Raw genomic sequence first — 24,934 nt, forward strand, 5'->3', positions numbered from 1 at the left:
AAATATAGTAGATGGCAATGTTGGGAACCTAAGACTAAAAAAATTGAGAAGAATCCTTTGGCCCAGCGTTTAGACTATGAAACTTGCTAAGCCATTGTCATTGACTGTTTATTTCAAGGTGTTTGAAAAAAGCCTGGCTTAAGCCACACATGCAGATAGGTGTTCAGTTGGTAATCTGAAATGTATTACCATTGTTGAGAGAGAGGAGAAGAATCATGACCCACTCACTACTTCTCGTTTCGTTAACCTTGACCCTCCCTAAACTCAACCATGGTAATAAATAGCACATATTCTATCCAAGTAAATATACAGGGTACATAACGTGTAGTTGTATAATATGGTCCTATATCTTTGTCTTCAGCTTCTGGTGACATCATAAACCCTGAGGCTAAAGGCTGAGGGATTGGGAAATAACACCAGAACCCAGGATGACAAAGTAGAACCATATTGCAATGTACCTTCTAATGTATTTTCATATTACATAATTTTTGAGTAGACACCTTTAAAAGGTATTTTTTTCATGTAAGGCAGTGCGTGTTGTAATTAATAAAAATGCAAATATTAGTATATTGTCCCTGTAGAGACTCCCTAGTCACTGTATACATTCTACGGCACAAGCATTCTATGATGTAAAAGGGAATGTAACAATCGGGAGATGTAAATGACAATGCCTTTTATTTATCAGTTTAAAAACAACACGTAAATAAAAGGCATTGTCATTTACAAATGCCAATAGCTCAAACTTTCACAAATGCGGGACCTATTGCATTATAAATGCTTGTTTATTCTGTGAACAGAAGAGAGAGGGCACTTCTTATTCTGTATATCCTTTGCATTGAGAAGGCTCTGTTCTTCCAAATCCCCCTATCACCCTCACATCACTCAGCCTGACAGGTACACTGTGCTAGACTCCTCCATGGCTCTGCTATTTTTCTTTCTCCCGTAAACCGCCTGAACTTGTCACCCGTTCTGTCCCGCCCCATAAATATTCATCTCTTTTTACCTTTGTTCCCATAGCTAGTTCCACTGATCGGATTCACCGGGCTCGGCATTGGAAACGCAGCTGTGTACCTGATGCGCCATATCCTCTTCAATCCTGACGTCAGGTAAGTGACAGCAAGCAACTCAAGTCATTTCCAGCCAAATGAATTCACTTTCAGGGGGTCAGTCGCTCGCAGAGGCCAGTTGCCAAAGTCTTACTCTTCCGGAGTTCAACAAGCAAATGCAATTGTTTCCAGAGACCATCAGGCAAATCAGATAACATGTATAGGCCAGTAGGCATACTGAAGCAGCCACTGGAGAAGCAAGTAGGCATTTCCAGAGTCCAACAAGCATTTTAAGGCACTTCCAGAGGCCAGCAACCAAACCTCATGTGCAAGGCAGCAGACAAATTAAAGCCACTGCCACAGGAAAATTAAATCACTTCAAGAGTGAAACAAGAAAATGAATGCACATTCAGAGGCCATTAGGTAAATTAAGTCCAAAGCCTGCAGGAAAATTACATTATCCCCAGCGCCAGCGACCAAATCCCTAAATTTCCAGAAGCGAGCAGGTAAATAAAGTCTGGTCCAAAGGCCTAGCTCAGTTTGAAGCACAAAGTATGCATAAGAAAGACTGTTTATACATCAAACTTCTTAAACCACTTTCAGGCACATGCAAGGACAGTGAGTCACTTCTGTAGGCCCAACTAAATCATGGAGATCAAACATCAGATTAAGAGGCAGGCAGGGAGCAAATCAGGTTCCAGGGATCTGGTAAAGTCATGCACCATGGCTGGTGATTTATGGTGCAGGGAATTTTGCCAGTGATTTAGGTCTTTTCTAAATGCCTGTTCTAGCCATTTGGCATTGGCTAACAATTAGGAGGAAAGTACTTTCACCAAGTAACTTAAGATACATTCATAACCCAGTCTATCCAACCAGCATTGGCTACCAATCAAACCACCAGGTGTGAGGCAACTGATTAAAAAGCCACATCTTTATCAGGAGCCACTGACCTCTCATACAATACTTTAGCCATTTCCAGAGCAGTGGCATGTCCCTGCAGATCAACCTCCCTCTCAGGAGGCAAAGAGAGCTGCCCCAATTAACTCAAACCACTCCCCAAGTACTGACCTAATTATGCAGGTATAAGGTAGCAGGTATCTGAAGCAACAGATTTCGTTCACCGACCTAGGCTTATCCTTGAAGCATGTCTACCCAGTAAGGAGGTAAGGAACCACCCACAAACAAATGTAACCACTTCCACAACCCTTGCATAAAGACACAAAGCTGTCAATCAATCACAGTTCAGTAATCAGCAGAAAGCAACATCACTCAACTCCACAGTTGGTGCCTAGCTGTGTAGGCATGGCCAACGAATTAGGAGGCAGAGAGATTGCCCCCTTCAACTTGTATATTTCGTACTATCAAACGCTTGTTACAAACCTCAATAATTCACTTAATTGACTGTTTTCACCCAAATTGCATCCTTGCTCCAAACTACATTTAACGTGCAACTCGTTGCAAGTAAATAAGTAAGTGCTTCCAGATGCTAACGCAGATGAAGTATGAGTTTACAAACTATTAAAAAAAGTGCACCTGGAAGTGGACCTACATGTGTTTTGCACCTGATTCGGGACACAATAAATATAAAGTTACTCCAAGTACCCTTTCCCTTGTTGGAGACCTCTACCACTGGGGTGAAGACCTCCCTATGGAACTTATAGGAACGTTTACTAAAGTTTAATTTGAAAAAAAATTGAATTATATTATAATGTAAATTAATTTTAAATGGTTATTAACCCGCACAGATAAAACAATGTTACAGCATATTACCAACTCAAACTAAATGTGTATTAAATAATAATATAATTTAACTATCTTCATTTTATTTATAAATATTTTCAAACAATAATACAAAAATACCCTCGTTAAAATTTTAATTTATATTTAATTAGTGGTAAACTTGGTATTTAATTAATGTAAATACTACTACTATTTTTAAAAACATATACATACACACATACTTTTGTATACATTGGTAATGTAGAATTAATGTAATGAATTTAGCATTAATTTCCATGGGGTGTTGTTATTGCCTTCTTTGTTTTCTTTGGGAGCATGTAGCAGTAAAAGTGGTTGGCCATTTGTAGTGCTTATCTTACTCAAAGGCTGGGCTAGAGCAGTGCTTCCCAAACATTTTAGATCCACGACCCACTTTTTAGAATGAGAAACTTTAGCGAGCCATCTAGCTTTAGTGGACTTAAGGCGGGTGATTTTTTTAAGGTAACTAAGCATCGTCTGGTAGCGCACAGTCATTTACAGACAGCATATTTTCCTTTGACGTGGGCACTGAATTTGCACAGACTGTGAGTTTTACTGATAAAACTCTATTGGCTACAAATGAGAATGTGTGGAAATCGGGTTTCTGTGAATATTCATCATTTGTGCATCACCAAGTAAAGTGTATTGATTTGTTTTGATCCTATTAAAATCTTTGTTCCATCACACTTCAGAATTACAAAACAAAATGTGCTTCATTTTTAGGTCTTACCTAGCGAAAGCAGCGCATGCGCTGCTCTCACTATTGCAAGTACCTTTTGGAAAAGATTCTCTGCCAAGGGCTTTCATGCACACACCTGCATGGACAAACATGGCTACTGTTGCCATTTGTACATAGCAGACAGCATGCGCGTGTCCGTCGGACTGTGGACAGCCCAACGCCATCTTGTGCCAAGCTTTCAATTGGCATGGCAACTAAGCTGGGTTGCCTGGCGACTTTCGCTTTCCCTCCCTCACCGAAAGTATCCACTGTATTTAATCACTGCGCGGCTGGCAGTGCTGCATACTTTCACTTTCACCAGTCAGGGGTGGAGACTACCTTCCGTGGTGCGAGCTCTGTTTGCCATCCGATGACCCTACCACACACCCTCTGTTTGCTGTCCGATGACCCTCCCGCCCGCCCTTTGTTTTCTGTCGGATGACCCGTCCCCACTCCCTCTGTTCGCTGTCTGATGACCTGTCCGCCAGCCCTATGTTCGCTGTCCGATGACCATTTCCATCCATTTGTTGTCCGTCTTGACTCCCCACCCCCCCTCTCTCCCTCTGAGAAATCGAATTTTAAAAATATTTTCTGGTTCACACTGGGAGATGATGAAGGCTTCTCATTTGTGTTGTCACCAGTTGGTGCATCCTTAGTCTTGAAAGAAAACATGCAGCTGCAATTTTAAACCCTTTGGAGGCTTTCGTATTGTTTTCTAGGCAGGCCTCCCCATTTGATGTTGCTGCAGTCCGCAAGCTAGGTAGTCAGCTGATCACCATGGGTGGTTTCTGAAAGCAGGAAGGACGCAATCTTTTTAAGAGATTCTGTTGGTGTAAGGTTGATTGAATTACTGTTCCTATGGGTGCCCTAAACAGATATGCATCATGCACAGCACAGTTTCCTAGACCGGCCGCTCAGGCCCACCTTGACACATCAAGGTGCATGCGATATGCCGATACTGTTTTAATTCAGCCTTCAGCAAGACTCACAAGAGGTCTGATTACCTGGTCCCTTGGGGATATGGCAACCAAAGGGCCTCTGATAGTACTGGCCGTATTCCTTCCCGAGATCGTAAGCTGCTCCCAGTATCATCAATGTGGGCTTTTAAACCCCTTCAAGGCGCGAAGGAATAACAAAGGCCTCAACTTTTAGGTAGGCCTCCGTCCTAACGAGTCCCTCTGCACACTTTTTTGTTTCTCCCAATGCTTCCTCACCTCAACACAGCCTATAAGCTTTTGTTTGTTGTAACGGAGTTGCCATAGCAGGCTTGGAAGGGAATCGGGGTCAGAGCACAGCCTGTTATTGTGCTGCTCCTGCAGTGTGTTTATTCTGCGTGTTTGTCTGAGTGGCAGAAGAATAATTCACACTTTTCCGATAGGCTGCAAGGCCATACCAAGCCTCCATTGCTGGGCGTGTACTGCAGTGGAGATGCGCTCTGCAGCTTTTGTGAGCTCCTGCGTTGTCTCACTGTCTGTGGATCTGATATATGGAGTTTCCACTGTTGGCTTCTGTCCTTTGTATGTCCCTGCGCCCTGGGTCGCTTCTGGAAGGATAGGAGTTCAGGTGTTTTCAAATAGGATTCAGACAGTTCGAAGACGGTAGAAACGAACTAAGCTAGAGTGGACAAAGCCAATAAGCCCGGCTTTTGTGAAAGACTGGTGAAAGTGTGGAAAGAAATGGTGTAAGCATGTTTTGAACACGTCAACATAAAACTGAGTGGTGAACACCAAAGGCAGAATTTTCAAATCGGTATTTTGGAATAATTTTCTTTGTTGGCTTGTCCTTGCCAGCACTTGGACATATTTTCTGGGTGTCACTATTTCGCAGTACAGTGTAGTTCAATATTCACCAGTAGAACAGTGTGGTTTAATGGGTTAGCTTGCTTAGGATAAACCGCAGAGTGATGTGCTAGTGTAAATTTTACGTGGAGGTGTTCGTGCCACTAGGATATAGTTTAATATGGTGTCGCTGCCCCTTTCTACAGGGGCTCACACTCTTCTAAAACGGTCCACGCAGTCCCTCATAAACTGCAGAACGCAGTGGCTTTTCACCGTAGAAAGGCAGATTTTGTCAGTGTTTTTGTGCGCATCGTGTTTGCTGCGGAGCGTGTGCAGCCACAGGACCATACTTGTATGATAATAGTTCTCTGTTCCAGGCACAGACATACTTTTTAGGTCACATGGTTCAGTTTAGCAGTGGGGATGGATCAGATGTTGCTTTCATTACAGTGGCACAGGGATTTGAGCTTTTTTGTGGCGACTCACTGAGATTACCATGCATTGTCATTGATTAACTGTTTCAACTTAACCAACCATTTGTTGTAACTGTAATGTGTTCTAGACATAACATAGAACTTTATTAAACTATAGTCATAGTCGAAAAACATGTCTTTTATTGGTTATTACTATTCCAAATGTACCTGCCCTTGACCCTCTTAGCAAAAAGTAGGTCAGTGATCTTGTGTACGCACTTTAGAAGCATTGGGCACTTTTGAGGCAGTTTTCGTACCACAACATGGGCTAATTTGTGAAAACTATCTTACTACATGGGCATAACTTTTGATTTCTATTCAGTTCTTGGTTCTCTAACATGCATCACTAAAAGTGCCTTGCCACACATAAGACATTTATATGTCACACGTAAGATGACTGGATATATGGCTATGACACACATAAGCAGTCTCAAACTTTGACAGCTATGTATTAGGTCACTGCACTTACTCCAGTTACTTTACACAAGAGGCATGTTATTCTTCCAAAATGCAAGGAGTAAACTTTTTTCACAGTACTGGTTGACTCAGTGGTGAACAGTGGCAACTGTATTATAGTGCTATGAGGTCCCAGCCTGCTACCGAAAGCACTGTGATATGCTATAAACTTTGCTTTTTGGGCTAGTGTACGCTCATGAATGATCAGATCAATGAGATCATCTTCTGAGCTGCTGCAGTGCCTACCTGCTCTCCGTTGCTGAGAACTGCAGTCACGAAGGCCATCTCCGGTTATTGTGCTTCCATTTCTGGTGCTTTGGAGACATTTTAAGTTCTTCTTAGAGTTTCTCATTGCTCAAATGGCTGTCATTTCTGATATTTATATCTTTCCCTAGTCTTCATTGCTTGATTTTGCTTGCAAGAAAGTGTCACTCATATTCATTGAAATGTCCCTCATTTACACAGAATTACACAAATTATGAAAATGTCACACATAGCAATCCGAAACCTTGGCAGCTATGACCTCAACGTCGCAAGCTGCAAGATTGCACAGTGGTCGCGTGTCAGAGTATGCAGAGTGTATACGCTGGTGAATGCAAGATTAAGTTAAAGCAATTTTCTTTGCTAATGGTATTGTATAGCGAAGCAAATGGCTTTAACTTAAACAAAGGCGAGACCTATTGCATTTTCAATGCTTGTTTACTTTCCTAGCTGCTGAATTTGTACAGTACTTTTAAAGGTATTTACATTTTGTTGTGTGTTACAATACAACTACATCTTACAGCCTTTCCTTTCACACTCCCTGTACCTCAGTAAGATTGTGACATAATTTACTTTACTTTTCTTTCTCTGACTGCAAAGTGAGAGGAGTTTGTGAACACCAATCCCGATGTTAAAAAAACTGAAAGCAGCAATTTGTCAGAAGACATAGCCAGACCTTTTACCTCTGTTTTTGAAGCACAACAAATGGGACAAGATAATACAGAATGTAAAGGCATCTTTATTTATTGCTTCAACTTTTGCAGCCCACCAAATATTGGCTTACAATCCACCAGTGGGTCGTGAGCCACAGTTTGGGAAACACATGACTAGAGTATATTATTTTTATTTAGCAGTGCAATTTCTGAATTGCACTTGTCCTACTTTTTTGTGGGTATGTGTTTTGCAATAGCATGTCCCTCTGTAAATTCTGTTAACCTCACCAATTTTGGAGTAAATGATTGCCCATTTTCCCACCACTTCCCCTGGGCCATCCAACAATTACAACAAAAAATATACTATGTGCACAGAGATCTCCAGCACTGGAGTGGAGCTTTCAACACAGAAAGATGGGCGAGATAGAGAGCTCCACCCATACATTATTAAAATGTATTTTGGAGTAAGTAAATTGGACTCGTATAGTGTACTACTTTAGGTTCTACAGAATAACATTTTAGAATTAGGCCCCTAGTCTTAGATTGGACCCACCTAGATTTCAGAAGCCTTCAAGTAATCTAAACTATTCACCCTGTGCTGACGACTGGGGCCAAGTGCAAGGATTCTCTCAAAAGACCATATAAGAAGGACATGAAGTTAGTACAAATCAGACAATGTGATTAATTAAATGTCCAAAAAAGAAGGTGAATTAAACACATTTATTAAAATTAAATAAGGGCCTGAGATTGCTTATGTAAGGCAAAGCTGCAACGAGTCAACAGCTGAGAAGTGATCTAGTTTTTAGGTCGAGCGTAGCGAAGTACCTATTGTCGGCGGTTTTGGGGGAATCTGAGACAGCGTTCGGGCTTGCGCCTCTGCTGTCTCAGATTCCTCCTCGAGGGCGCGCCCGGCGCCGTGCACATCCCCTGCCTCGCATTCGCAGCCTCTCTCAATCACACACTGCCACACTCACGCATGCGCGCACACACACAAACACGCACACACACACGCAGGCACACACGCAGGCAAACACACACACACACACATGCGCAGGCATACGCACACAGCATACACACACGCGCACACAGACACACATACCGCCGCCTCCCCCACCCCGCCCACTTACCGTGTCAGCGGCCTCAGCCGCCACTCCTGACTTCTGCTGTGCCTCACGACTGCTCCTGGGCCATCCACTCCGTGGGCGCGGGCTTTGCGGAAGACGGAAGTCCCGCCCCACGACAGGCGTGACGCTCCCGAACTTCCGGGATGCGCACGCTCACGGCTTGTATTCTTTTGCACTTTTGTTCGACTCGTGCTGCACGTTTTACAGAGCTTAATAAGCACTCCCTGATCAGGTCTTTTATGTTAAGAAGAGATTTGTTCCTCTTGGCTGGCCCGAATGCCACGTAATCCACACCCACCCGCTCACACACACCCTTGACAAACCAGTATTGCTGAGATAAGGCGCACACATTGGTATCCTCCCACCTTAGGAACTTGCCATGTCCAGCCCTCTGTGTGCGGAAGCATGGCAGGATTGCAACACCCGCATGAACTCTGTTTACCAAACTAAAACGCTGGAATGGAGCTGAAAGATCACCTCTCAGGCGAGGGACGAAAACACCGAAGAACTTTTCGGCCCTGTGCTTCACCGCCGAGCGCCGGGCACGAGAAAGGTACCCTGCTGTGCTGTGAGGCCACGTGGATTCTGTAACGTGTAGTACCGGGATCACGGCCTTGTGCGTAGTTGAAGCATAACTGAAGCAGTTGTGAGGTGAAAAATAGGAATTCCGGGCCAAGGGACTTTTTAAAATGTCAGTGTTGTTTAGTTTCCGGTGTCGGGGTGAAGCATGCAGTTGGTTTTGTGAAGCCAATAACATTTGTCTTTCTGTTTTATTTTTAAATTGTGGTGAGTAAGAATGATGATTGATATTGGACATGTGCGGGCAAATCATAATACAGATCTTGCTTTCTGACGTGTTTTTTGTGCAAAGTTTACTTCAGTGATTTTGAGTTCTTATGTGTTGCTAGAAGAATTATACTTACGTGGGTGTTGGGTTTTCCGAACTTTACATTAACATGTATAGCATGGGGCAGGTAGAACGGGCGGGCTGGTGGGGGTACAAGATTTTTGCGATGCAGGGAGGTGTGTGCTCTTCCTGGGAGCGTCCGTGCCATGTTTCATTTGCAAGGAGCCGTGAAGTGACGTGCTCAGTCCTGTTTCCACATGTTTTAAGCCTGTCACACAAACAAGACGTGTTATTTGCCCCAGGTGATTACACCTGCTGTGCAGTGCAGTCTGGCAGTCACAGTGATGGCGGGCTTACGGGTAGCATCATACCACGACTCCCACCCAGCAGTTTGTAAAGCAGAGAAACCGACAGAGAATGTCCCGGAAGCCCCTGCAGCTTGTAGAGAAGATGAAGTAATTATCGTTTTGAAGAAAAAAAGCAGGGTGCTGACGGTAGCAACTGTAGTAATTTAAGCGAAGTTGTCTTTTTGTTCCACATTTGACAATACATACTTTAAATCACATGGTAGGTCTGAAACGCGCAAATGGAAAAAAACATGGTAATCCGCACGACTCAATTAGGCAACTACCAGTGCTCAAAACAAAAGGGATAATGTTGCAGCCTTGGTGAAGTCGAGGTAGAGTGCTTTTCAGTCTTATAAAAGATGGTGTAATTATGCCCGTTACCATTTAAAAAAGACCCTGACAGATTGTTACCATCTTTTAAAGAGCAGAGAAGTGAACAACACAGTGACCTGACATGCATGTGCCTTTAAATTCAGATGTTTATTCTTAGAATATACAGTGAGATTACAGCAGTGTGGAAAAGTAAACACACGGAAGAACAGATGTAATGTGAACCGCCCCTTCATTTCACTGCCATATTTGGTATGATAATAACGCCAGCCTTAAAGTTATAATTTCCACTATGTGGGGAAAAAACCTGGTGACTTGTCCAGCTTGCATATAAAAGAGCTATGTTGAGCGAAAGGCTTCCTTGAGAGAACATTAAATGCCCCATTTGGTTGTTTTAAGTCACACCACAACAGAAAATTCATTGCAACAGGGGCCTTCCTCAATTTGGTGGTCATTCTGTCACTGGGATTTATAATTCTCAAAACAATTAATGCCGAACCCTTTTCTATCCATATTTGGCAACTTTACCTACAACTTAAAGAAAATAACTTTTTGCACAGCACTTACAAAGTGTGGCCTATCATATATTCCCAAAAATATTTTCTCCTCCTGTGCCATAACAGATGGTGTCTATATGTGCATATTGTGTCCAGCATGGATGCCCAAACTAAATCAGTTAATTTGCAAAACGAGCAGTGTAAGTGCCGTTTGCATTTTTAACAGATTTAAGACCCTGGTGTAAAATGTGAGCTTAGATGCATGTCAAGCAGTGTGGCTGGTGCACATCTTGCTGCATTCCTTTTTCACAAAGGAACCCAGCAAGATTTGGCCTGCCACACAACCACCACCTGTGCGCCTGCCCAGTGTAGGCTGGCTCAAAGAAATCACATACTTGAGAGGGGAGAGAAACATCCACTGCTCGTATTGCAAGCCCCATGCACTTCGCTGCTCTGGTATGCCACGAGCAGTGGAGCACAGAGTTACATTTCTACCCTGACTTTAGAGACCAAAATGTAATTCAGTAAATTTGCAAATAATTGCTCTTCGATGGTCGTACCGATCATCTTTGAGGGGCACTACTGAACGCCACAGCATCACTCGGTGCCACCACAATATCAATCTGTGCAACCATTCAACAACAACTGGTTCAAATATGTTCTCTCAATGTTTCAAGCTTTATTACAAATGTCACAAAAAGATGTTAATATTTCACTTCTGTTATTCGCTTTTCGTCACAATAAAATACACTGAACATAATCTTCACAAAAGTTATTTACAAACGTTTAAGCTATTGCCATTATAAATTACAATAACTTTTATTAAAGTATTAATTATTTAAAAAAAATAAAAGCCATTGTTATTTGTAATATCAATACATCTAAGTCACATAAATACAACACATATTGCATTACAAATGCTATAGGTGTCACATTTGCGAAAGTTATAACCATTGGCATTGTAAATAACAAAGCTATAATTTCGTTATTTTCAAAACCAACACATAAATAACAAATTTGTAATTTACAATATCAATAGCTCAAACTTTCCTAATGCGAGACCTATTGCATTGCAAATGCTTGTTTTTAATGAGTGTGTGATGAAACTGCCCAGGAATCAGGAACTCCAAAGTATGAACAATTATTGCTAAATGAGCAAATTCTCCTCAGTGTAAGAAATAAAGGCTTCTTCTACAGCAAAAGCACACCAAAGTGATGCATTGGAGTTGGATTAGAAACACCTGCTTGAAGATATTTTCTTCCAGAAGATTGTAGTTTCTCCAATCCTGAAGGAAAAATGCTAGCAGTGGAACACTCCTGCTTACAGGGAAACGCTTGCTATGTCCCTGTGTTGTGCCTCAACACATACTGTGCTAACTATGTTATAGTGCCAATGCTGCTGTGACTGCAAACTACTACCATGAACCAAAGGAAAGCATGCAGGATCACCACACCAGGATACAGCAAGGCCATTTCTCTTGGTGTCTTGGAAGTAAGTATCTTTGGTGACAGCTGTTGATTACCATTGGTGTCCCAGTGCCTCAGCTACTACTGCTCTGCAACTGAATAATGATCAGTCTGCTCCTTTTGTACATTGGATTCTTGACACACAGAAACTCCAGCAGTCAAGGCTTACTCCATCCTTAGTGGGGGAGTTGGAACTCAGATACATTTAGATGCTCTATGTTGGTCGAGGCCAAATGGGTTGCAAGACCCTTGTTGCTCCTGAGCAGCCCACGCCCTGGAGACTTCTTCCATGGAGGCTTCAGTCAGCCATTGTCCTCATGAACAATCACTGCTCCTATCTACACTATATATAAGCTACACCAATGCATCATGCTAGGGGTGTTACTGGCAAGAGTTGCTTCCCATTAAACTCTATTGTAACCTCCTCCTTCTACAATGATGTCAACATCTCTCACAACTACTACAAAATGGACTCCACAAAGTATCCTCCACAACATCAACTCCCTTTGAAACATTAGCAATCTCTATTCTCCTGTCCCTGGTACAATGTTGTGTTTCCTGCAGTGTAGGAAAGTGCCCTTTTTGTATGGTCATCCACCCACTTTTTGCTCCAGTGCTGATGGTTATGACTCTCAAAGTGCACTAGAGTCTGCTGTCCAAGCCACAGTGCCAGCACTTTCTTCCTAAAACTAATACATCTGAATTGGTAACCCCAATTGGCAAGGACCTTAACCCACTTATAAGTCCCTAGTAAATGGTACCAGTTGTACCCAGGGAATGAGAGTTAAAGGAGTCACCAGGACCTGAAGCACTGTTTGTGCCACCCTGGGTGACCCAAGTGAACTGATGACAGCAGTCGTGCCATTGCAGACTGCAGGAGCAGTGCAAACTCCTCAAACTCGACTTTGCCATCAACACATCTGGCAAGGTCAAAGCACTATTTTTAATATATGCCAGTCATCCCTAAGAAGGCCTCCTGAACCCACGAGGTAGGGTGTATTATATCAAAGATGAGGACATATAAGAGCAAGCTTATATGTCCCTATAGTAGCCTTTTCGATGAAGGGCTACTATAAATGATCAGCGGTCCATAGGATAACCTGGCTGGCACCCAGGAAAACTCCAGGTCGCCAGCTGCATTATGGTACTGCCAAAATATGTCATGTTTGGTATCAAACAACATGCCTCATCACCCCTGACGAGATTCTACTGTCGAGGTTGATGTGGCATGCACCCAGGTAGCTACTTTGGAGCTTGCCTACCTGGTTTCCCCAGCCTTTCCTGTGCGTTGGCTGCCAGCCCTCAGTAGATGCTGCCAAGACAGGAATCTAACCCCCTGCTTGGAGGTGTGAACTTTCCCAGGAGTCAGAAACAAAATCCTCAACGGGAAGGAGGTCAAGCCTCTTTCCCTGACAGGATAGCTAGTGAAGTGGCACATCAAGGCGGTGAGTTTGAAAGCTTACATCGCCTGTGATATGCAACCAGGATGCTCCTGTAGTAAAGCCTGGCTTATTAACACTCTACCTGCACTGAGCTAAGGGTTTATTGTAGTGAATCCACGACCCATCTTTGGGGTATTGTGAGAGTATTGCATAGTGAAACCTAACCAGCATCATTACATAATACTCCACTTTCCTACATACAGCTCTTCATATGTTGACAACTCTAGCAGCATATGTGACATTAACAGCTGGTTCACCCACTGCTTAATTTGAGACAGAATTTGTCGGCACTGGTATTTAATTTTCAACACCAGCACATGTGACAGTAGACCACATGGTGGCACAGCTTGTCTATTTTTAAGGTGAGCACATCAACAATTCACTATACATAAAAAAATGATAATACCGACCATCCAAGCAATTTGTAAAGTTTTAGGTGGCCTGGAATTGTGTGAATTGTGTTACCTGTAGGAGTGTCATGATTAGTAGTTGTGCTGGTACTGGCATTGGTGGCACTGGCAGGGGCCATGGGTAGTGCACACTGCACTGGCCTTCTGAGAAGGTCTCTGGCACTTACTTTTTTTTTTTAACAAATAAACCACTGAGTTCACATGATGTGATGTCGACTCTTCTTGTAGCTCCTCTTATGGGAACTAATACAGGTACTTGCTGCAACATCGACTTTCATGCCAGTTGCAGTGTCACAGACTTCTCTGACGGCTACAGCGACATCAACTCTTCCTGCAGATGCTGCAACTTTGACATTTTTTGCCCCTATAACGTTATCAACTACTCCGCCTTGGCGTTGCTGTCTTCTTTTTCTCCTCTGCCATCATTAGCAGCAGCTAGGGTGTAGACTAGTCTTGCACCTGTAGCAGGACTAGTTCCACTAGTAGCTACTACAACATCAACCAATGTTTTGCTGCTTCAACATTGATGTGTCTTGTGTCTGTTGCATCATTGACACCAGTTGCTGCTGCAGCAGTGTTGCCTACTCTTCTGGCTGGTGCAGAAGGAAGTCTTATAGTCATTATGACATTCACTCATGTAATCCCTGAGCAGGCACCAGAGAGGGTGGTGCACTGAACATCGCGGACCAGGAATAAGGGGAGATCCCATTCGACTTCAGTAGGTATTGTCATCACGAATACAGGACACTCAGTGCTTTAAATGGGAAAAAATAAGTGCCAGTACTCATTAATATGAGCTAGAGGTGTGGCAAGTGGGCGGGGGTGGGTCTGAGAGCAACATATGATGATACATTGCCAGTGAACCTACCTGTAATGAGTATTGGTACTCTCCTCAGCAGTAGAGAAGTGCCGGTACTAACAGGGATAAAAATAATAAGAAGTGCTGGTACACAGTACCTGTGAGTACCAGCCCATTTAAAACAATGCCACTGCCCTTTTCCCTACTACCAGGCTCTTCCTGGTTCCATGCATTTACATAGGCATGTCCTCTCCATTCGCCTCTCATCTTTGCCCAGCCTCTAAGCTTATCTCTCTTGTTCTGCTCCTCTTCCTCCCACCTTGTGCTTACTCTTGCCACAAGTCTTCAAATTCCTCACATTTTTTTCCCTACTTGTCTCCTGTTCTCCCCTCCATGCTGTACTCATCCCCTAAGTTTGCCATCTGGCCAGTTTTTTGTTCTGCAGCGTGTGTGTGTGTGTGTCTGTGCGTGTGTCTGGGTGTGCGTGTGTCTGGGTGTGTGTGCGTGTCTGCGTGTGTGTGTGTCTGTGTGTGTGTGTGTCTGTGTGTGTGTGTGTGTCTGTCCTTCTGTGTGTCTGTCTGTGTGTATGGGTGTGTGTGTGTTTGTGTCTGTCTGTATGTGTGTCTGTCTGTATGTGTGTCAGTGTGTGTCTGTATGTGTGTCAGTGTGTGTGTGTGTCTAGGTGTGTGTGTGTGTGTGTCTAGGTGTGTGTGTCTAGGTGTGTGTGGGTCTGGGTGTGTGTCTGGGTGTGTCTGTATGTGTGTCAGTGTGTGTGTGTGTCAGTGTGTGTGTGTGTGTCAGTGTGTGTGTGTCAGTGTGTGTGTGTGTCTAGGTGTGCGTGTGTCTGGGTGTGCGTGTGTCTGGATGTGTGTTTGTGTGTGTGTCTGTCCGTCTGTGTGTCTGTTTGTGTGTATGGGTGTGTGTCTGTGTTTGTCAGTATGTGTGCCAGTGTGATTAATCAGTCTCGCCTCCTCCAAGTTGCAGCAGCAGAGTTCGAGCCTCGCGCTCGACTCTGCAGACAGATTCAGGTCGTAATCTCACACTCTCGCGCTCCTGGCATCTGCGCTGTGAGTTAGTGTATACTGGTTGTGTTCTTGTGTTTTTGTGTACTTTGCCTTTTTCCTCACAGGTTCACCCGCATTTCTTTAAAGCGACGTAGCGCCTTGCCGGACAGCAAGTCCCACCCCCTCCAGTCTCCCGCCCGCTTCTTCCCTGAGCCCGCCCACCTCCCCTTTATCACGGCGACCGCTGCGGGGGAGAGTATGTGCTGACCTTACCTCGGCCAGGCAGCACGTTCCCCTCCAGCTCCGCCTGATCAGTCTCGCCTCCTCCAAGCCGCAGCAGCAGAGTTCGAGCCTCGCCCTCGACTCTGCAGACAGATTCAGATCATAATCTCACACTCTTGCGCTCCTGGCATCTGAGCTGTGAGTTAGTGTATACTGGTTGTGTTGTTGTGTTTTTGTGTACTTTGCCTTTTTCCTCACAGGTTCGCCCACATTTCTTTAAAGCGCTGTAGCGCCTTGCCGGACAGCAAGCCCCGCCCCCCTCCATACTCCCGCCCGCTTCTTCCCTGAGTCCACCTACCTCCCCTTCATCACGGCAATCGCTGCGCGGTCACGCCGCTGGCGCGCCTAGGTCAAGCCCGTATGCGCCCGTCGGCGCCTGGACCGTGCCCTGTGGCAGGACCCCTGGTCCTCCAGACCCCCGTCACTACAACGCCGCCGCCCTCCTCGCTCTCAAACCCAGCCGCAAAGAGCACTGCGTACAAGCTGCACCTCACTACACCAAAGGAGCTTTCTCATGCGCCCACTGCCACTCCACCTTCTCAGTTACCACTGCTACCACATCCACGAACTCCACTCCTCAGGCTGCCCCCCCCCGAAAACCCCATTCACTGCATCCTCCTCAACGTCAGATCCCTCCACAGGCACGCCATTGAGATATGGGACCTACTCAACACGCTCACACCCGATGTCGTCTTTCTCACCGAAACCTGGACTAACGCAAGCTCCGGCCCGGACATCGCAACGGCAATACCGGAAGACTACGAACTCAAGAGATTGGACCGCTCGAACCGCCCTGGAGGCAGCATTGCCATTGCTCACAAAACCTCCCTCAAACTCTCCACACCTAACACCAACACCTCTATTCCCAACGTGGAACACCTTCATTTCCAAATCCACACCATCCCGAGGACCACGCTCCGAGGCACACTCATCTACAGACCTCCGGGGCCACGTGCGCAGCCCACTGTCGCCATCACGGAACTAGCCTCCGCCCACGCCATTGCCTCAACGGACTACATTCTGCTAGGAGATCTTAATTTTCACCTCGAGAACAGCCAGGATCCCGACTCCATCACGCTTCTGGAGAACCTGTCCATCCTGGGACTCAAGAAACTGGTAGATGCCCCCACCCACAAGGCTGGGCACACTCTGGACCCCATCTTCACCGCCGGTTCCAACATACGGGTCACCCACACCTCGGAGATCCTCTGGACGGACCACTGCTGCATCCATTTCACTTTTGCATCCCGCGCCGCTCCCAAACAAACCCCTCGTCCCCCACGACGCAACTGGAACAGGATCAACGCGGACCTTCTCAACTCCACCCTCCTTCAAGACCCCCCGCCGCCGCCACCGACACAGAACATGCCGCCATGGAACTCCACAGCTGGATTACCAGATGCTCAGACAAACTTGCCCCCCTAGGGCACGCCACCACCAGACGCCCCCCTAAAGCAGCCCTGTTCACTACAGAGCTCCTTGAGGCCAGACGCACCTGCAGACGACTCAAGAAGGTCTGGAGAAAGCAGAAGACCCCATCATCACTCTATGACCACAGAAGTGCCATGAGAGTCTACCACCAACTGATAAAGGACACCAAAAGAACTTTCATCAACGAAAAGATATACGCCAACGCCGCCAACAGCAGTGAGCTTTTCAACATCATTAAACGTCTCACCAAACCTCCCTGCGAAGAAACGGACATAACACCCTCCCTAGACCTCTGCAACACGCTGAGCACGTTCTTCCACCAGAAGATCATGACCCTCTACCACAATTTCAACGAACCAATGAACACCCTCTCCCTCATCGCCACTACCTCCACCATCCCGACCATCACCACTTGGTCCGCCGCCTCCGTCGACCTCCTCACCGCCACCATGAAGAAGACTCACTCCAGGGCCCCAACGGACCCCTGCCCTCCTCACATCTTCCACAGAGCCTCCGATGCCATCGCTCCAGAACTAACCCGCAACATCAACTCCTCCCTGGCCTCGGGAACCTGCCCCCTGGAATGGAAACACGCAGAAGTAAAACCCCTCCTGAAAAAGCCTTCAGCCGACCCAACGAATTTAAAGAACTACTGACCCATCTCCCTCATGCCCTTCGCCGCCATAGTCTCAGAAAGAATCGTCAGCTCCCAGCTGACCACGTGTATCGAAGAAAACTGCATCCTGGACCCGTCCCAATCCGGCTTCCGGAGCAACCACAGCAACGAGACGGCCCTGATCGCCGCCACTGACGACATCCGCATGCTACTAGATCAGGGACACACCGCAGCCCTCATCCTCCTGGACCTTTTCGCAGCTTTCGACACCGTTTCACACCGCACACTAACCACCAGACTCCACACCGCCGGGATCCAGGGAAACACCCTCAAATGGATCCGCTCCTTCCTCTCCTGAAGTACTCAAAAAATCAGACTCCCCCCCCTATCTCTCCGAACCGACAGACATCATCTGTGGAGTTCCCCAGGGTTCCTCGCTGAGCCCCACCCTCTTCAACATCCACATGGCACCCCTCGCCAACATTGTCAAGAAACACAGACTTAACATCATATCCTACGCCGACGGCACTCAACTCATCCTCTCCCTCACCAGGAACTCAGAAGACACCAGACTCAGTTTCCAGGAGGAAATGAAGGACGTTGCATCGGTGATGAAGGACAGCTGCCTCAAACTCAACTCTGACAAAACCGAAGTCCTCATCTTCCGCACCCGCCCCTCCGCATGGAGCAAGGCATGGTGTCCATCAGCCCTCGGTCCGTCCCCCACCCCTACGGACCACGCAAGAAACCTTGGCATAATCCTGAACTCCTCCCTCTCCATGAGTCGCCAGATCAACACCGTCTCCTCCACCAGTTTCTATTGCCTCCGGATCCTGCGATAGACTTTCAAATGGATCCCTCCAACTGCAGAAAGACGGTCCCCCATGCCCTCATCGCTAGCAGGCTCAACTACGGAAACACCCTCTAAGCAGGAACCAACAAATCCCTGCTATGCAGACTCCAAACCATCCAGAACGCTGCCGCAAGGCTCATCCTAGGAACACCATGCCATGAGCACATGACTCCCCACCTGCGCAGAGTCCACTGGCTCCCGTCTGGAAGAGATTCACTTACAAACTTCTCACACACGCCTACAAATCACTCAACAACATTGGGCCCAAGTATCTCAAAGACAGATTGAGTTTCCACTCACCAGTGAGGAACCTCCGCTCGGCCGACCTCGCCCTGGCAGAAGTCCCCCGCATCCGCCGTAGCAGATCTGGAGGCAGGGCCTTCTCCTACACCGCAGTCATGGCCTGGAACTCTCTCCCGTTGGAAATACGACGTACACCAACCCTGCCGGCATTCAGGAGTGTACTCAAGACTTGGCTTTTCAACTGACCTGAGCTGCCCCGCCCCCCCCCCTCCCCTCCACCCCTCAGCGCCTTGAGACCCTCACAGGTGAGTAGTGCGCTTTACCAACCCCTGATTGATTGATTGATTATGTGTGTGTGTCGTGTGTCTGTATGTGTGTCAGTGTGTGTGTGTCTGTATGTGTGTCAGTGTGTGTGTGTGTGTCAGTGTGTGGGTGTTTGTATGTGTGTCAGTGTGTATGTGTGTCAGTGTGTGTGTGTGTGTGTGTGTGTGTGTGTGTATGTGTGTCAGTGTGTATGTGTGTCAGTGTGTGTGTGTGTCAGTGTGTGTGTGTGTGTGTGTCTGTATGTGTGTCAGTGTATGTGTGTCAGTGTGTGGGTGTGTGAATTATAAGAAATGCACCAGAGTTATGACTTTACAGAAATGTGTGTTTAAAAAAAATACAATTTCTAAGATGATTCATGAATACAGAACTCAACAAATATCTGGTATTTTTATCAGAAAATAAGTGGCAATCCTAACTTCACCTGTCACCTCACTTCTTTACATTCATCACACCTCTTTCCTGCTATGTTCACCTCATCTTTATCCCCAACCAAAGCCATTGCCAGTTGTCATGTAGCTCGTTCCTAGAGTGCTGCAGCATTCCTTGCTATTCCTTGCCCTATAGGCAGGGCTACCTTCACACCCATAGAGCAAGTACTCAGGTCAGTCACTGGTATCTTGTAAATACAGTGATTAATGTTGGAGGGGCTCACAAAGAGGAGCAGATCCTGTCCTGAACAAAAAGATGCAAATAAAACCTGCTTTGGCGAAGGCAGAGGATTTCGTTGGGCTGCCACTCGCTTTAGTACCTCAGTGCCATCAATATCCTAAATACAACTGGATTACTGACTGTCTTTCGTAACCCTGTTACACACCTGATTGAGAGGGGCGGGGTGAGGATAATCACTTTCAGCTGAATAGACGTTGCGTTTGTGATCGACAGGGAAGGGTCTGTCTAGACTCTAGACCCTGTCCTGTTAATCACAGCATGACGCAAAGCAAGCCCTCTTAGACCCCTGCGGTCTCAGGCTATTCACATGGGCGCTGCTGGAATCTCCAGCAGGGAGAGGCTTGGCGTGCTTACAAGCTTCTGTAAAGCAGAGCTGCATCTACCCTGTGCAATAGGAGAGACATAACCGGAGCCTGCTGTCCCGTTTATTAGGGTACCAGTACTCTCTCTGGCTAATGAGAAGTGCCGGTACTGAGGGTCTGAAAATTCAGAGGTGCTGGTACTCAGTACCAGTGAGTACGGCCCATTTAAAGCACTGAGGACACTACAGCGGAGGCAGAACTTGTTTTATCCGTCCGGTGGCATCGGGAAAGATGATTATGAAGCCTTCTGCGAACTGAACGCCTTTAAACCGGATGTAAGGAGTTCAAGTGGTTTAGAAAATGTAGCCCAAGAACACAAAATGAAACAGAATCAGATTTGAAAAGGACAGGCAATGCCAGGAAAGTCTACAGAGGAGCAGGCCCTAAGATTGGGACCAAAAAACGTAAACTCCATGTCAGGGTCAAGCCAAAGACCCAGGAAAGAAACCAAAGACATACTGAGGGTTAAGATTTTGAAGTTGAAACCTGTAGTTCAGCATCATTTTTGCATTAAGGATCAAACACGAATGAGGCGCATTTAAAGAGGGGAAGTTGTGTACCCGACGACGGGGAGATGCATACCAAAAAAGAGGAAGTGGTGCAATGGAGGACCGGAAGTGCTATACAAAAAAGTGGCATACCATAAGATGGGAAGTTGTGTACCGGAAGATGGGACGTGACACACCTGGATATGGGAAGTCGCAAACAGTAGGATTGAAAATGGAAACCATAAGGTGTACAGAAAGATTTGAAGCACTAAATGGAAAATGAGGAGATGAGTTCCAGAAGGGGAGAAATCCTGAAGGAGCAGCAAATTGTTAATAGTTAAAAACTGAAGAGTTAAAAATATCCAAGGACTAAAAACGACGTGTTAAATCCTGTTTTGACAAAGTGCAACAGAGAAGAAAATGCCGGAAATCTGGCCGTTGAGCAATTGGGACGCAAACCCTTGAATGCTCAAACTCAGACAATACTGAAAGACAGAAATATAACAAGAAGGCAAACTAGTTAAGACAGAAACCAGATTTCACGTAGGTGCACATTTTAACAAACTTCCCTCAAAAGAGGAGCAATCTATTAGCACATTTTTAATCACTCTACCAGCCACAAGGAAGGATCACGGAACGCTGCTCACGGAGGGCGCATTGCCACTTGTCTTGATCACGAAGGGTCGTGCCGCTGGTGGGAGCTTCTCCGCAATCGGCGGACAGCCTGCACGCTCCCAGCGTGCACCAGACTCCAGGGCAACTTGTTGGCTTCACCGGGGGACTGCGAGGACCAGCAGCCCCTACATCCAACAGCTGGTGCCTCTTCCCCCGGAGGCCACGCCCCCCTCAGACGCCTACTTACTTTTCGCGACACCCGCTTCGCGGGTGCCGCTCATTTTTAATCACTCTACCAGCCACAAGGAAGGATCACGGAACGCTGCTCACGGAGGGCGCATTGCCACTTGTCTTGATCACGAAGGGTCGTGCCGCTGGTGGGAGCTTCTCCGCAATCGGCAGACAGCCTGCACGCTCCCAGCGTGCACCAGACTCCAGGGCAACTTGTTGGCTTCACCGGGGGACTGCGAGGACCAGCAGCCCCTACATCCAACAGCTGGTGCCTCTTCCCCCGGAGGCCACGCCCCCCTCAGACGCCTACTTACTTTTCGCGACACCCGCTTCGCGGGTGCCGCTCATTTTTAATCACTCTACCAGCCACAAGGAAGGATCACAGAACGCTGCTCACGGAGGGCGCATTGCCACTTGTCTTGATCACGAAGGGTCGTGCCACTGGTGGGAGCTTCTCCGCAATCGGCGGACAGCCTGCACGCTCCCAGCGTGCACCAGACTCCAGGGCAACTTGTTGGCTTCACCGGGGGACTGCGAGGACCAGCAGCCCCTACATCCAACAGCTGGTGCCTCTTCCCCCGGAGGCCACGCCCCCCTCAGACGCCTACTTACTTTTCGCGACACCCGCTTCGCGGGTGCCGCTCATTTTTAATCACTCTACCAGCCACAAGGAAGGATCACGGAACGCTGCTCACGGAGGGCGCATTGCCACTTGTCTTGATCACGAAGGGTCGTGCCGCTGGTGGGAGCTTCTCCGCAATCGGCGGACAGCCTGCACGCTCCCAGCGTGCACCAGACTCCAGGGCAACTTGTTGGCTTCACCGGGGGACTGCGAGGACCAGCAGCCCCTACATCCAACAGCTGGTGCCTCTTCCCCCGGAGGCCACGCCCCCTAACTGTCTCACTATAAACTGACCAGCCCCAAACGCAACGCGGGACGCGCGCGGGGAGAAGCCCGGGCGAAGCCCGGGCCAAGGGCGGGCCCGTTTAAGCCCGTTCAAGACCGGGCAGGACTGGACTGGGCCACCCTATTTGCAGTTCGTGCTTTAATATTCTGCCACTGCCATTTCACATTAACCTTTTACTATTGGCTTGAGAATATTCATTGTTCCTCACTATCGTAATAATTCTCACGGTACAATGTCCTCGAGAACCACTAGGAACACAGTTAAAAAGCAGGCTCAATCCGCTGGTGAGGTCATTGGCCCAATTGACCAATTTATAACTAAAGCCAAAGATGCTATTGAGCAGGGCATTATCCTACTGGATCGGAGGATCTCACAGGACTTGATGATTGCCAGACGCTCTTCGATGGGCCTACTGGCCACTGCAAAAACCCCCTTACGTCCTGTTGATCTACCTCCTCCAGTGACAGTGCATGCAGAAACGCACACTGTCCCCTGCACAGTGGACCTTTCTGCATCTTTAGACTTGTCTGATTCCCATCTCTCCCTGGAAAAATCTCCTGCTATTTTTGTTACTCAACTAGATAACACCCCCTCCTCCTCAATGGCTAGGGGTATACGAGAAGGAGCAATCCCTAAAAAATCAAAGAAGAAGACAACCACTAAGCTCTCCCATTCCACCCTTCCTCCTGTTACAACCATCCCTGTAACTCCTCTTGCCTCTAATTTTCCCCCGCAAAACCCTAACCCTTCATCCCTCCACCATTCTCCTTCACTGTCAAATGTTCAAATAGTGGATTCTATCCCTGCTAATCTGAACATCAGCTGCACCAGCTCAAGTAGCAATTACAGCGGAGGAGATATGGTAAATGGTAATCTTACAATCAATACATGTAGCAACGACAGCCTATTGCTCACCAGAATTGGTGATCTATTTAAATCTCACTTGGAACCCATAGAAAAGGCCCTACACATGGTTCAGTCTCAACTTACCCAACTGTCCCTTGCACTATCCCAAAGTACAGGAAACAAGAAGGATTCCAATTTGGCGAAAGGCAGGCCCACTACTTCAAACACTCCAAACGCCAAAGTGTTAAAACCTGGAACCTCCGCGCAGAACCCCAATTCCAACAAACAAAAAGTCCCTGAGAAGCCTATTCAAAATTATTCCCTAGCATCTAGAAACAAGCCACAACCACCTCCTAAATCCTCTAACCCTTTACCACCCCGCCCCGTAACCAATCCTAAACCAACAGCACCCTCCCTACCAAACCCTCCTTCTTCCATTCCCACCTCTACAGCCCCCACTCCTGCTCCTGTCCAACCCAATAATGCTACTGGATTCAACACCATTCCTAATAACCGTAAGAGAAGGATTCCCCCTATCCATCTCCCACCTGAGGCCTCTCCATATGTAGTAATAATGACTGGGGTTCCGGAACTCCCCCCAAACCAAGATGAACCGGTTTGGTCCCTAAAAAATAAAGTAATATTCTGGTTGTCCAACAATAGACCGCTCCCAATCTTTATGGACAACAGAGTTACTACAGTGCGTAGAGTGCCTTGGTTAGGCAACCTACCAAAAAACACACAGGGCGACTGTATTATAGTAAATTTTGAAGATCCAAATACAGTCGAGCATATTTGCTCCTGGGGTGATCAAATCTCTACTGAAGGGATAGCTACCCACAATTTGTCGTATTTCTATCCCCCTAATACACGACGTCACGCAGGTCCTCCGTGGTCCTGGACGAGGGTAGGAAACTGGGGTGGAATTAGAGACCGAAACCAGTGGTCGGGGTATGGCTTTAGCAATCCACCACCAGGCCACTTTAGCAATTGGAGAGGTCCACCACTGTCCAATCGATACGATTGCCTGGATATGGTGGACTGACTACCATCTCTACCCATGACAGACAGCAGTTACAACAGCGTCTTTCCTAACCCAAAAGACCCCTGTAAGAGCATTCGGGCGGCTGGCTCCTTCTCGCCATCTCTGTATGGTACCCAGCTTGAGTCTTCCCCTCCCCAGTACACCCTGACCCAAGAGCAGTCATCTTCTCCCCACCAGGTCGCGTGTCACACCATGTCAGCTACCCCCGCAGACCCGCTTCCAAATCCACAATCTACTACTTCTCAACCCAGTGAGCCTAAACCCAACCCTCCTCTTTCTGCCATAACCACTCAGTCCCCGTCCCAACTCCCACATTCCTCTGCTGAACCTCAGCCTCCAAATTCTACTTTTTCATCAACCCAGGACCTTCCAATTTTATTCTGGAACGTAGCTGGCTTAAGATCGAAAATCCATCTTCAGTCTTGGGTGGAAGTAACCAACAAATTTAAGTTAATCTGCCTAGAAGAAACTTGGGCAATTGACCCTATTCATATCCAGGGTTTTAAAACATTTCACCTCCCTTCCTTACCGTCCACTCATGGTAGATCCAAGGGCGGTTTAGCCATCTATGTTTCCAACTTAATTCCCTTTATGATCACGGAAGTTCCGTT

The 24,934-nt window shown here is 46.8% G+C and overlaps 1 long non-coding RNA gene across 1 annotated transcript in view; it reads left to right on the forward strand.

Annotated features, from left to right (window-relative positions):
* Positions 1-24,934, forward strand: part of LOC147749161 (uncharacterized) — a 146,153-nt gene that overhangs the window by 81,310 nt on the left and 39,909 nt on the right. The window contains exon 2 of the long non-coding RNA XR_015299741.1: positions 1,018-1,106. This is a non-coding gene — a long non-coding RNA (uncharacterized LOC147749161). The remainder of the gene's footprint in view (positions 1-1,017; positions 1,107-24,934) is intronic.

The sequence above is a fragment of the Lissotriton vulgaris genome, chromosome 1_1 (assembly GCF_964263255.1).
Source record: "Lissotriton vulgaris chromosome 1_1, aLisVul1.2, whole genome shotgun sequence".
NCBI lineage: Eukaryota > Metazoa > Chordata > Amphibia > Caudata > Salamandridae > Lissotriton > Lissotriton vulgaris.